Source organism: Cetorhinus maximus, chromosome 21 (genome assembly GCF_964194155.1).
Source record: "Cetorhinus maximus chromosome 21, sCetMax3.hap1.1, whole genome shotgun sequence".
In the NCBI taxonomy this organism is placed as follows: domain Eukaryota; kingdom Metazoa; phylum Chordata; class Chondrichthyes; order Lamniformes; family Cetorhinidae; genus Cetorhinus; species Cetorhinus maximus.
In genome coordinates, this window is record NC_135899.1 from 64,976,551 (window position 1) to 64,989,042 (window position 12,492).

Sequence of the window (12,492 nt, forward strand, 5' to 3'; positions counted from 1 at the left end):
GCCCCTCGGTGCACTATGGCAGAAAGGTCTTAGACAGCGACCCTTCCCCATTGCGCCTTTGCAGCAGCTGCCCCAAGCTTTAGTGCGTCCCTCAGCACATAGTCCTGGACTTTGGATTGTGCCAGTCCGCAACACTCGGTCGGGGACAAATCTTTGTGCTGGAAGACCAACAAGTTTCGGGCAGACCAAAGCGCATCTTTCACCGAGTTGATGATCCTCCAGCTGCAGTTGATGTTTGTCTCGGTGTGTGTCCCTGGGAACAGCCCGTAGAGCACAGAGTCCTGTGTCACAGAACTGCTCGGGATGAACCTCGACAGCAACCACTGCATCTCTCTCCAGACCTTCTTTGCAAAGGCACAATCCACAAGGAGGTGAACAACGGTCTCTTCCCCACCACAGCCACCTCGAGGGCAACGTGCAGAGGGGGTGAGACTCCTGGCATGTAGGAAGGATCTGACGGGGAGGGCCTTTCTCACCACCAGCCAAGCCACATCTTGGTGCTTGTTGGAAAGTTCTGGCGATGAGGCATTCTGCCAAATGAATTTGACAGTCTGCTCGGGGAACCATCCCACAGGATCCACCCTCTCCTTTTCCCTCAGGGCCTCTAAGACGTTACGTGCTGACCACTGCCTGATGGACTTGTGGTCAAAGGTGTTTTTCTGCATAAATTTTTCCACGAGGGACAGGTGGTACGGCACGGTCCAACTACTTGGAGCGTTCCGCGGCAGCGTGGCCAGACCCATCCTTCGCAACACCGGGGACAGGTAGAACCTCAGCACGTAGTGACACTTGGTGTTTGCGTACTGGGGGTCTACACACCGCTTGATGCAGTCGCACACAAAGGTGGCCATCAGTATGAGGGCGATGTTGGGCACGTTTTTTCCCCCTTTATCTAGAGGCTTGTACATCGTGTCCCTGCGGACCCGATCCATTTTCGACCTCCGGATAAAGCGGAAGATGGCTCGGGTGATCGCCACCACGCAGGAGTGTGGAATGGGCCAGACCTGCGCCACATACAGCAACAGTGAGAGTGCCTCACACCTGATGACCAGGTTCTTACCCGCAATGGAGAGGGAGCGTCGCTCCCACATGCCCAGTTTCCTTTTCACCATAGACACTCGCTCCTTCCAGTTTCTAACGCATGCCCTGGTCCCTCCGAACCATATCCCCAGCACCTTCAGGCCGTCAGCCCTGACAGTGAAGGGGACAAAGGATCGGTCAGCCCAGTTCCCAAAGAACATGGCCTCGCTCTTCCCACGATTTACCTTGGTTCCCAAGGACAGTTCGAACTGGTCGCAGATGTGGATCAGTCTGCGCACCGACAGCGGATCCGAGCAGAAGACGGCGACATCATCCATGTACAGGGAGGCTTTGACCTGAGTGCCTCCACTGCCTGGGATCGTCACTCCTCTTATGCCCGGATCCTTCCTGATGGACTCGGCAAAGGGTTCTATGCAACACACGAAAAGAACAGGCGAGAGAGGACAGCCCTGCCTGACTCCAGATTTAATCGGAAAACTATCTGTTTCCCACCCATTGATTGAGACTGCGCTACTGATGTTAGTGTAGAGCAGTTGGATCTAATTTCGAATTCCCTCCCCAAACCCCATTTTGGAGAGCACATCCACCATGTAGGTGTGCAATATTCTGTCAAAGGCCTTCTCCTGATCCAAGCTGATGAGGCAGGTATCCACACCCCTGTCCTGTACATAGGCAATCGTATCCCTGAGCAGCGCGAGGCTGTCAGAGATCTTCCTGCCTGGCACAGTGCAGGTCTGGTCAGGGTGAATCACCAATTCCAGAACGGATTTGACCTGATTGGCGATGACCTTGGACAGAATCTTATAGCCCACATTCAACAGTGAAATGGGTCGCCAATTTCTAATTTCCTCCCTTCCCCCCTTGTGCTTGTAGATGAGGGTGATGATGCCTTTCCTCATGGATTCTGACATGCTGCCGGCCAGGAGCATACTCTCGTACACTTCTAGCAGGTCTGGGCCGATCAAGTCCCACAGAGCCGAATACAACTCCGCCGGCAAGCCGTCGCTTCCGGGAGTTTTACTCTTCTCGAAGGACTCAAGGACCTTAGTCAGTTCATCAGGAGTTAGCGGTTTGTCCAGGCTCTCCCGCGTACTGTCGTCTATGACCTCCGTGATAGAGGACAGGAAGGACTGGGAGGCCGTGCTGTCTGTGGGCTTCACGTCATACAATCCGGCATAAAAGGATTTGCTGATCCTCAAAATGTCGGACTGCGATGACATTACTGAGCCGTCTTCTTCCTTCAGGCTGCTGATCACAGAGCTCTCTCTGTGTACCTTTTGGAAGAAGAAACGTGAGCACGTCTCATCCTGCTCCACGGAGCGGACTCTGGAACGGAAGATGATCTTGGAGGCCTCCGAGGCAAAGTGCGAGGCTTGCTGGCTCTTCACCTCTTGGAGTTCCTCCTTGACATCGACCCCCATCGACTGCAGCCGGAGCAGATTCTGCATGTTTTTCTGGAGTCGGGACATTTCCCTCTGTTCCTTTCTAGCTTTCTGGGTGCCTTTGAGGATGAAAAACCTTTTGATGTTTCCCTCGATCGCTTCCCACCAGTGTGTCAGGGACTCAAAGAGGGGTTTCACGGTTCTCCAACCTTTGTAATCCCTCTTGAGCTCCTCAATGTTCTCTGGGGTCAGCAGTTGCACACTTAGCTTCCATGCCCCCCTGCCCACCCTCAGGTCCTTCTCCAAGTGGCAGTCCGCCAGTAGGAGGCAGTGGTCAGAGAAAAACACCGGCTTGACGTCGGTGGATCTGACTGTGAATGCACGGGACACAAACAGGAAGTCTATCCTGGAACGAATGGACCCGTCTGGCCGCGACCAAGTGTATCTACGCTGCGCTCCGTCTGCAGGGTTGCTGAAGACGTCGTGCAGCCTGGCATCCTTAATTGTTTCCATCAGGGATCTGGACGTAGCGTCCAATCTGCTGTCGGCCCTGCTGGATCGTCCAGCCGCATCGATGATGCAGTTGAAGTCACCACCCAGAATGACCGGTCTGGAGGTTGCCAGCAGCAGTGGGAGCTGCTGAAAAACCTCCAGCCACTCGGCACCTTGTGACGGGCCATACACGTTAATTAACCGGAGTGGAGCGTTCTTGTACATTACGTCTGCTATGAGGAGGCGCCCGCCCACCACTTCCTTAACCTTGGAGACGGTGAAGTTGCCTCCCCGCAGCAGAATACCCAGGCCGGAGGAATGAGAGTCGTTTCCGCCCGACCGGATCGATGGCCCATGGGACCACCATCGTGACCATTGCCTTTAAACCATTGAAATTAAACATCTGTCTATTCTCAGCCTTATATGTTGTAAACCTCCAATGCAAGTATATCGTTTGTTAAATGTGGAGACCAAAACTCCACACAGTATTCAAGGTGTGGTCTCACCAAAACCCTTTACAGTTGTAACAAGACTTATTTATTCTTCTACTCCAATCCCTTTGCAATAGAGGCCAACATGCTATTTGCCTTTCTAGCTGCTTGCTGCACTTGCATGCTAACTTTCTGTATGAGCGTACCCAAATCCATTTGAACATCAATAGTTAAAAGTTTCACAACTTAGGAAAACTATTCTGCTTTTCTATTCTAAATGACCAAAGTCAATGACTTCGCACTTTCCTACATTATAATACATCTGCCATCTTGGTACCCTGTCTTTATCTTTTTGCAGCCCCTTGGTGCCCACACACCCGCCCCCCCACCCCCACCCCCCCCCCCCACCCCGCCTCTCCTCCCCACAAGCTTGCCTTCCCACCTAGCTTGCTATCATCAGCAAATTTGATACGTCACTGTCTGTCTCTTCATCTAAGTTTTTAATACAGATTGTAAATAGCAGAGGCCCCAGCACTGATCCTTCCAGCACTCCACTATTCACTGCCTGCCAACTTGAAAAAGCCTCATTTATCCCCACTCTCTGCTTTCTATCCATTAACCAATCCTCTATTCATGATAAAATGTTACCCCCAATTCCATGAACCCTCATCTTGCCTATTAACCATTTGTGTGGTGCCTTATTGGATGCCTTTTGAAAATACAGGGATACTACATATATTGATTACCTTTTATCTACCCTGCTAGTTACATCCTCAAAAATCTCTAATAAATTTGTCAAACAGGATTTCCCTTTACTAAAACCATGTTGACTTGTTCTAGTCATACTATGTTTTTCTAAGTGCATTATTAAGATTTCCTTAATAATAGATTCCAGCATTTTCCCAACAACTGATGTTAGGCTAACTGGTCTCTAGTTCAAAACCAGAATTACCTGGAAAAACTCAGCAGGTCTGGCAGCATCGGCGGAGAAGAAAAAAGTTGACGTTTCGAATCCTCATGACCCTTCAACTGAGTAATATTAGGAGAGGGGTGAAATATAAGCTGGTTTAAGGTGGGGGGGTGGGGGGAGAGAAGTTGGGGGCGGGTGGGGTGGTGGCATCATGCTGGAGTTGACGGAAATGGAAATCCTCCGCCATTTCCGCCAACTCCAGCATGATGCCACCAAACACATCTTCCTTTCACCCCCCCGGCGGCATTCCGTAGGGATCATTCCCGCTGGGACACCCTGGTCCACTCCTCCATCACCCCCTACTCCTCAACCCCCACCTATGGCACCTCCCCATGCAAACGCAAAGGATGCAACACCTGCCCCTTCACTTCCTCTCTCCTCACCGTCCAAGCGCCCAAACATTCCTTTCAAGTGAAGCAGCATTTCACTTGCATTTCCCCCAACTTAGTCTACTGCATTCATTGCTCCCAATGCAGTCTCCTCTACATTGGAGAGACCAAACACAAACTGAGCGACCACTTTGCAGAACATCTGCGGTCTGTCCGCAAGAAAGACCCAAACCTCCCTGTCGCTTGCCATTTTAACACTCCACCCTGCTCTCTTGCCCACAAGTCTGTCCTTGGCTTGCTGCATTGTTCCAGAGAAGCCCAACGCAAACTGGAGGAACAGCACCTCATCTTCCGACTAGGCATTTTACAGCCTTCCGGACTGAATATTGAATTCAACAACTTTAGATCTTGAACTCCCTCCTCCATCCCCACCCCCTTTCCGTTTCTTCCCCCTTCCTTTTGTTTTTTCAAATAATTTATATAGATTGTTCTTTTCCCACCTATTTCCATTATTTTTAAATCTATACCTTTTATGCCCTGTTAGTCTTTCCACCCCACCCCCACTAGAGCTGTACCTTGTGTGTCCTGCCATCCATTCTTAAATAGCACATTTGTTTAGATAATATCACCACACTCAACACCTCTTTGATCTTTTGTCTGTGACATCTTTTGATTATCTGCTCCTATCACTGCTTGCTTGTCCCTACAACCACACCCCACCCCATCTACTCTCCCCCCATCCCCCACCTTAAACCACCTTATATTTCACCCCTCTCCTAATATTACTCAGTTCTGTTGAGGGGTCATGCAGACTCGAAACGTCAACTTTTTTCTTCTCCGCCGATGTTGCCAGACCTGCTGAGTTTTTCCAGGTAATTCTGTTTCTGTTTTGGATTTCCAGCATCTGCAGTTTTTTGTTTTTATTTTGGTCTCTAGTTCACTGTTTTCTCTCTCCTTCCTTTCTTAAAAAGCAATGTAACATTTGCCAACTTCCAATCTAGTGGTACCATTCCCAAATCTTAGGAATTTTGGAAAATCATAGCCAGTACATTTACTGTCTCTGCAGCTATCTCTTTTAGAACCCCAGGGTGTAGGCCATCAGGTCCCTGGGATTTGTCAGATTTTAATCCCTAAGTTTCTCCAATACTTTTTCTCTGCTGATATTAATGTCCTTAATTTTCTCACTCTTTTTAGCCCCTAGGCTACTGTCTGTTTCTGGTCTGAAACCTGTCTCTTCTACTATGAAAACAGACACAAAATATTTGTACAATGCTTCTGTCATTCTTTAATTCCCGTGATAATTTCTCCTGTCTCTCCTCAGTTACTCACGTCTTTTTTGTCTACTTATAAAAGCTCTTACAATCTGTTTTTATATTTCTGGCTAGTTTACTCTCATATTCTATTTTTTCCCTTTTTATCACATTTCTGATGGCCCTCTGCTGATTTTGAAACAATCCAAATCCTCAGACTTGCTGCTGTTTTTTACAACATTGTAAACTGTACCTTTAATCTAATACTATCCTTAACTCCCTAAGTGAGCCACAGATGAGTCTGTCTTGCTTTTTGTTTTTCAATGGAATGTGTTTTTGTTGAACATTTTGAATTATTTCTTTAAATCTTTCCCACTGGAAAGGTTCATTTACCTCCTTACCTTTTCATCTATTTACTCAATTAACCTTAGCCAGTTCTCCTCTCATACATATGTAAATGATTTGTTTAAGTTTAAGATTTTTGTTTGCGATTGAAGTATGTCACTTTCAAACTTAACATGGAATTCCATGGTGTTATGATCACTATTTCCCAGTGGATCTTTTAATACATCATTACTAATGTCTAGTTACACAATATTAAATCTAAGATAGTCTTATCCCTAATCATTTCCACAATGTATTGCTCCAATAAACTGTCACAAAAGCATTTTCTAAACTCATCATCAAGACCACTCTTAATTTGATTGTCCCACTATCATGAGCATGTAGTTGTGATATTATAGGTTTTGTAAAAGATCTAATCTTCCTTTTGAAATGAACACAAGAAGCCTTATGTGAAGGCATTTGGAATTCAATTTGCATTTACACCAGGGTAAACAAACTCATCCTGGTTCTTTAGAGGTGTGAATATCTTTTTCTTATCTCCTCAGGCCTGGCAGAATGGGAACCATTCAAATTAATGGCTAAGACCTTTAAAGGTTTAATTACCTCGGTTAAAAAGGTGATGAATGGGACTATGCCCTCCAGACAAACCCGTTACTTAACATGGAAGCATGATTTGACAGTTTGCGATAGCAGCCATTTTAATTTTTTGAACTTTATAAAGTCTGGCTGCGAACAGCCATTTTGTGTGCAGAATCTTCTTGAACACCGTGGGAAAGACACCCTGAAACAGAAACTCATTCTCAACAGGGAGAGACCAAGGAAGGTTTCCAGAAACAGCTGTCAAACTGCTCTTCTAAATCAGGCCATCAAGATGCACCAGCTGCAGTACAATAAAAGTGAAAACAGGAGTCTTCACTCACTCCCAGAATCTTTTCTGCTTATTGAGTCCACTTGCAAAGGCAAACTTCAACACTTCAATTACAGAAGCCATTGCAGCTGCTAAACTAAACCTCAAGTTTCAACCCCTTCACTTCGGAAAGAAGGAATTCAAACAACGGGTCCATAATGATCTCTGAGAAAGTGACTTGAAATCTTACCTTTAAACATCTTTTTCTCTTTACCTGCTTTTAATCTTTGTATTTGTATTTTAGTTAATAACTTTATCATGTTTACCTAAGTAACTTTCAGCATTAGTTTTGTAATAAATTAACTATTATCTTGTTTAAGACTAAAGCTTGTCTGCTGGGTTATTTTTGAAATTGAACCATTCATAAATTAAAAGGGGGCAACACTCACGCATACACACCATACGCATAGACACACACACTCATACACACACATACACACACGCATACACAGACACACACACGCATACACACACGCATTCACACACACACACATACACATGCATACACATACACACACACGCATACACACACACATACACACACGCATACACACACACACACATACACACACACACGCATACACACATACACACACACACACATATACACACACATACACACACGCATACACACACACACACGCATTCACACATACATACACACATGCATTCACACAAACTCTCTCTCACACACACATACACACACATACACACACTTAGCTTGTGCACCACTTTAAGGAAATGCCTTTTATGTGGTCGTGATACCTAGTCTATATGAAGTTGAAAGTCCCCCACAATTATTACATTTCCTTTGTTTCAAGATCCAATAATTTATTGTTTAATGCTCTGTCCAACAGTACAAATACTCTTAGGGGCCCTATAAACTACTCCCACCAGTGTTTTCTGATTCTTGCTATTCCTAATTTCCACCCATACTGATTCCACTTCATGATTTCTGAGGCCAGATCCTTTCTCACTAATGCCCTTATGTCATCCTTTACTATCAAAACTACCGCTCTGCCTTTGCCATTCTGTCTTCTTTCCGAAATATTGTGTAAACTGGAATATTTATTTCCCAACCTTAATCACCTTATAACTATGTCTCTATAATGGTGATTAGATCTAAATTATTTACCTCTATGTGTGCCATTAGTTCATCTATCTTATTGCAGATGCTTCGTGCATTCAGATAAAGAACCTTTAATTTCGTTTTTTAACTTCTATTCCCTGCAATGGCCTTTTTGGCCAATGTACAATTTTTGTTAGACTCTGTCCCTTCCATTCGTGCCCCACTCTGCTTGTCTTTACCCACATTTCTCTCTGGATTTCTAAATATCCCTTCACCTGAACCACCCCATCCCCACAGCCCTAATTCTACGATTAGCCAGGGCACAGGTCCTAGCTCCCATTCTAGTAATTGTGCCTTCTATGCATGTTCTGAGAATGGTGTAATCAGTAAGAAACATCACAGACTCACTGTATATCTGTTTCAATGCATGGGCTGATGCTAGAAAACAGTGATTTTGGGTTGATTTTTAAATCTTAAAAATACTAACTGTATTTTACAACAAAACTTTCATAAATAGCTCAGTCTATAAAATTCCTTCGATTTGACTGTAATGTTTGAAAAATTAATTTGTACATCGAGTTAGCTTATATTTAAAAACTTGTGAACATTGATGTTGTTCTTGAAGTGGATAAGATTTAGTTGTTGCTCAGCAGCGCCACCTGCAGAGATTTGTCACTCCAACTCCCATTTTTTTTAAACTCAATTTAAAAATGTGCTTATAAAAGTCAAATACTGTTCATGCTGGAAATTAGAAATAGAAACAGAAAATGCTCTAAATACCCAGCAGGTCTGGCAGCAACCGTGGAGAGAGAAAACAAGTTAACATTTCAGGCCTGTGACCTTTCATCAGAACTGATAAAATTCTGTTTTTCTCTCTCCACAGACGCTGCCAGATCTGCTGAGAATTTCCTGCATTTTTGGTTTTAATTCAAAGATATTTCATCCTTGATCTTACTTATTCTGTATGTTTTTTCCAGGTACACGTGATGTAATATGTAAATTAGTGAGGGAGGGATTTCCAGAATTTTGACCCAGAACAACAGTGAAGGAACGGCGATATATTTCCAAGTCAAGATGGTGAGTGGCCCTGGAGGTGAACATGCAGGTGGTGGTGTTCCCATGTGTCTGTTGCCCTTGTCCTTCTAGATGGTAATGATCATGGGTTTGGAAGATGCTAAGGAGGCACCTAGTAAATGGTACACACTGCTGCCACTGTGCGTTGGTGGTGGAAGGAGTGAATGTTTGTGGATGGGGTGCCAATCAAGTGGGCTGCTTTGTCCTGGATGGTGTCAAGGTTCATGAGGTGTTGTTGGAGCTGCACTCATCCAGGCAACTGGAGAGTATTCCATCTCATTCCTGGCTTGTGCTTTGTAGATGGTGGACAGAGTTTGGGAAGTCAAGAAGTGAGTTACTCGCTGCAGAATTCCTAGCCTCTGACTTGGTCTTGTAGCCATAGTATTTATATGGCTAGTCCAGTGCAGTTTCTAGTCAATGGTAACCCCCCAGGATGTTGATAGTGGGGCATTCAGTGATGGTAATGCCATTGAATACCAAGGGGTGATGGTTAGATTCTCTCTTGTTGGCAATGGTCATTGTGGCATTTGTATGGCATGAATGTAACTTGCCACTTGTCAGCCCAAGCCAGGATATTGTCCAGGTCTTGCTGCATTTGGACATGGACTGCTTCAGTATCTGAGGAGTTGCAAATGGTGCGGAACATTGTGCAGTCATCAGCAAACATCTCCACTTCTGACCTTATGATGGAAGGAAGGTCATTGATGAAGCAGCTGAAGATGGTTGGGCCTGGGACACTGCCCTGAGGAACTCCTTCAGTGATTGCCTGGAACTGAGATGATTGACCTCCAACAACCACAACCATCTTGCTTTGTGCTAGATATAACTCCAGCCAAGGCAGAGTTTTTCCTGATTCCTATTGACTCCTTGATGCTACGCTCAGTCAAAAACGCCCTTGATGTCAAGGGCAGTCATTCGCACCTCACCTCTGGAATTCAGCTCTTTTGTCTATGTTTGGACCAGGGCTGTAAAGGGGTCAGGAACTGAATGGCCCTGGAGGAACCCAAATTGAGTGAAAGTAAGCAGATTATTGCTAAGCAAGTGCAGGTTGATAGCACTGGTGATGACACCTTCCATCACTTTATTGATGATCAAGTGTAGACTGATGGGGCCATAATTGAGCAGGTTGGATTTGTATTGCTCTTTGTGTACAGGACGTACCTGAGCAATTTTCCACATTGCTGGGTGGATGTCAGTGTTGTAGCTGTACTGGAACAGCTTGGCTAGGGACGCGGCAAGTTCTGGAGCACAAGTCTGCAGTACTATTGTCGGAATATTGTCAGGGCCCATAGCTTTTGCACTTTCCTTGTGTGTGGCTTTTAGCGTAATGGAAGGGTGATGATTATTGGGCATATTGATGAATTTTTCTAATTCTCCTTCTGTAAGAGTTCAAACATCGACAATCCATGGGGAGGGGGGTGACATACTGGTTTATGTCACAGTTTTTAACACTGGACTGGTATTCCAAAGACCCAGGGTAATGCTCTGGGGACCCAGGTTCAAATTGCACCATGGAAGATGGTGAAATTTGAAATCAATAAAAATCTGGAATCTGATGATAACCATGAAACCATTGTTGACTGTTGTAAAAACCCATCTGGTTCACTAATGCCCTCTAGGGAAGGAACTCTGCTGTCCTTACCTGGTTTGGCCTACATGTGACTCCAGACCCACAGCAATGTAGTTGACTCTTAACAGGGATGGGCAATAAATGCTGGCATAGCCAGCAATGCCCACATCCCATGAACCAATAAAAAATATCCAAATATCTGTAGTAACACATAGGGAGCCTGGGACACTTTTTAAATACGCTCTCTTCTCACTCTTCCATGTATCAGCTGGGATAAATTTCTTACCCATTTAGTGTGGAGACAGGAAGGTTGTGAAATGTGGTAGCTTGTTTCCTAGCTCTGCTCCAGACTAATAAATCTTTAAAAGCTGATGTTCTGATATATTGGCTTAGTGAAGCGACATCCACTTTTAACTTTTCAAAATGATTCTTAATCACTTTATTTATTTGTTGGGTCATTGTGTAGTATGTTATAATTAGCGGTGGTCTTGGTGTTAACGAGTGTTGCAACAGTGGGTCAAAAAATTAGACTTCACATGTCCAAGCAATCTTTTGAGTATCCTCTTTATCTTAATGCGGTAAAAAGGGTAGTAACTACCTGGCTAAAACCTTTTGGTTTTGTGCACGTGATGAAACGCATTCGCAGTGACCTCACCAGTCAGCGCAAGATATGTTTAGGGTGATCACTCTTTGTATGAAGAAGTGCGTATCAATTATCTTGAAAGAAACTTTTGTCGCTAACTTCTGCCAGTTGTTTTCTTGTGCCAGCTTAAATACTGTATGTCTAGGAAATTAACGCTTTCCTGTGTGTGGCTTTAAGTTCAATGAAGGGGTGATAATTATTGGGAATATTGATGAATTGTTCTAATTTTGCTTCTGTAAGAATTCAAATATCGCCACTCTAAATATCTGTAGTAACACATAGGGAGCCTGGGAAACTTTAAACAGACTCTCTTCTCGCTCTCCCATGTATAGGTTTGTATCGGCTGGGGTAAATTTCTTACCCATAGCTGTGCCTTTGGTTTGGAGTTAAAATTCATTACTGAATTCAGTCATTTTTTGATAAACATAAGTGTAGTAACTGGATTACAGCTTCATCTGGTCTTGTCAGGCTGAAGAAATTTATTGAAGATACTTCGGACGGCCAGCATAACTTTGTCTGTTTCTGTTTTTGTGTACAGACATCCAATGCCCATTGTAAAATGGATGGGATAGTGGGGGCTGGGGGGAGGTACAATTAGTGAGTTAACCATCTCTATAAATTTGTATATGTCTTTAATGCAACCAAGGGCTTCAGTGCTAAGGGGTTCCAATCTATGTCTCACTAAAGCACGGATGATCATATGAGAAAGTGCATTACCTTGGGGAAACAAATCATGAAATGTGAAGTATATGTGAGTTAAACTCATTTTTTAAGCTGATGTCTCGCTTGGTGCTACAGAATTAATTTGTGTGTGTGTATTCCCCTTGTTGTACAGTTCGATCTTTTGGAAGTCAGCATCCAAATGTGTTCATCAGCAGTCACTTTAAACAGAAATATTGAGGGGAAAGAAACTTGAAATTGGCAGAACAAAACCAAAAAATGCTGCAGTGCACTAATTGCTTGCAATTAATTTTTAAAAGGGGCCACAG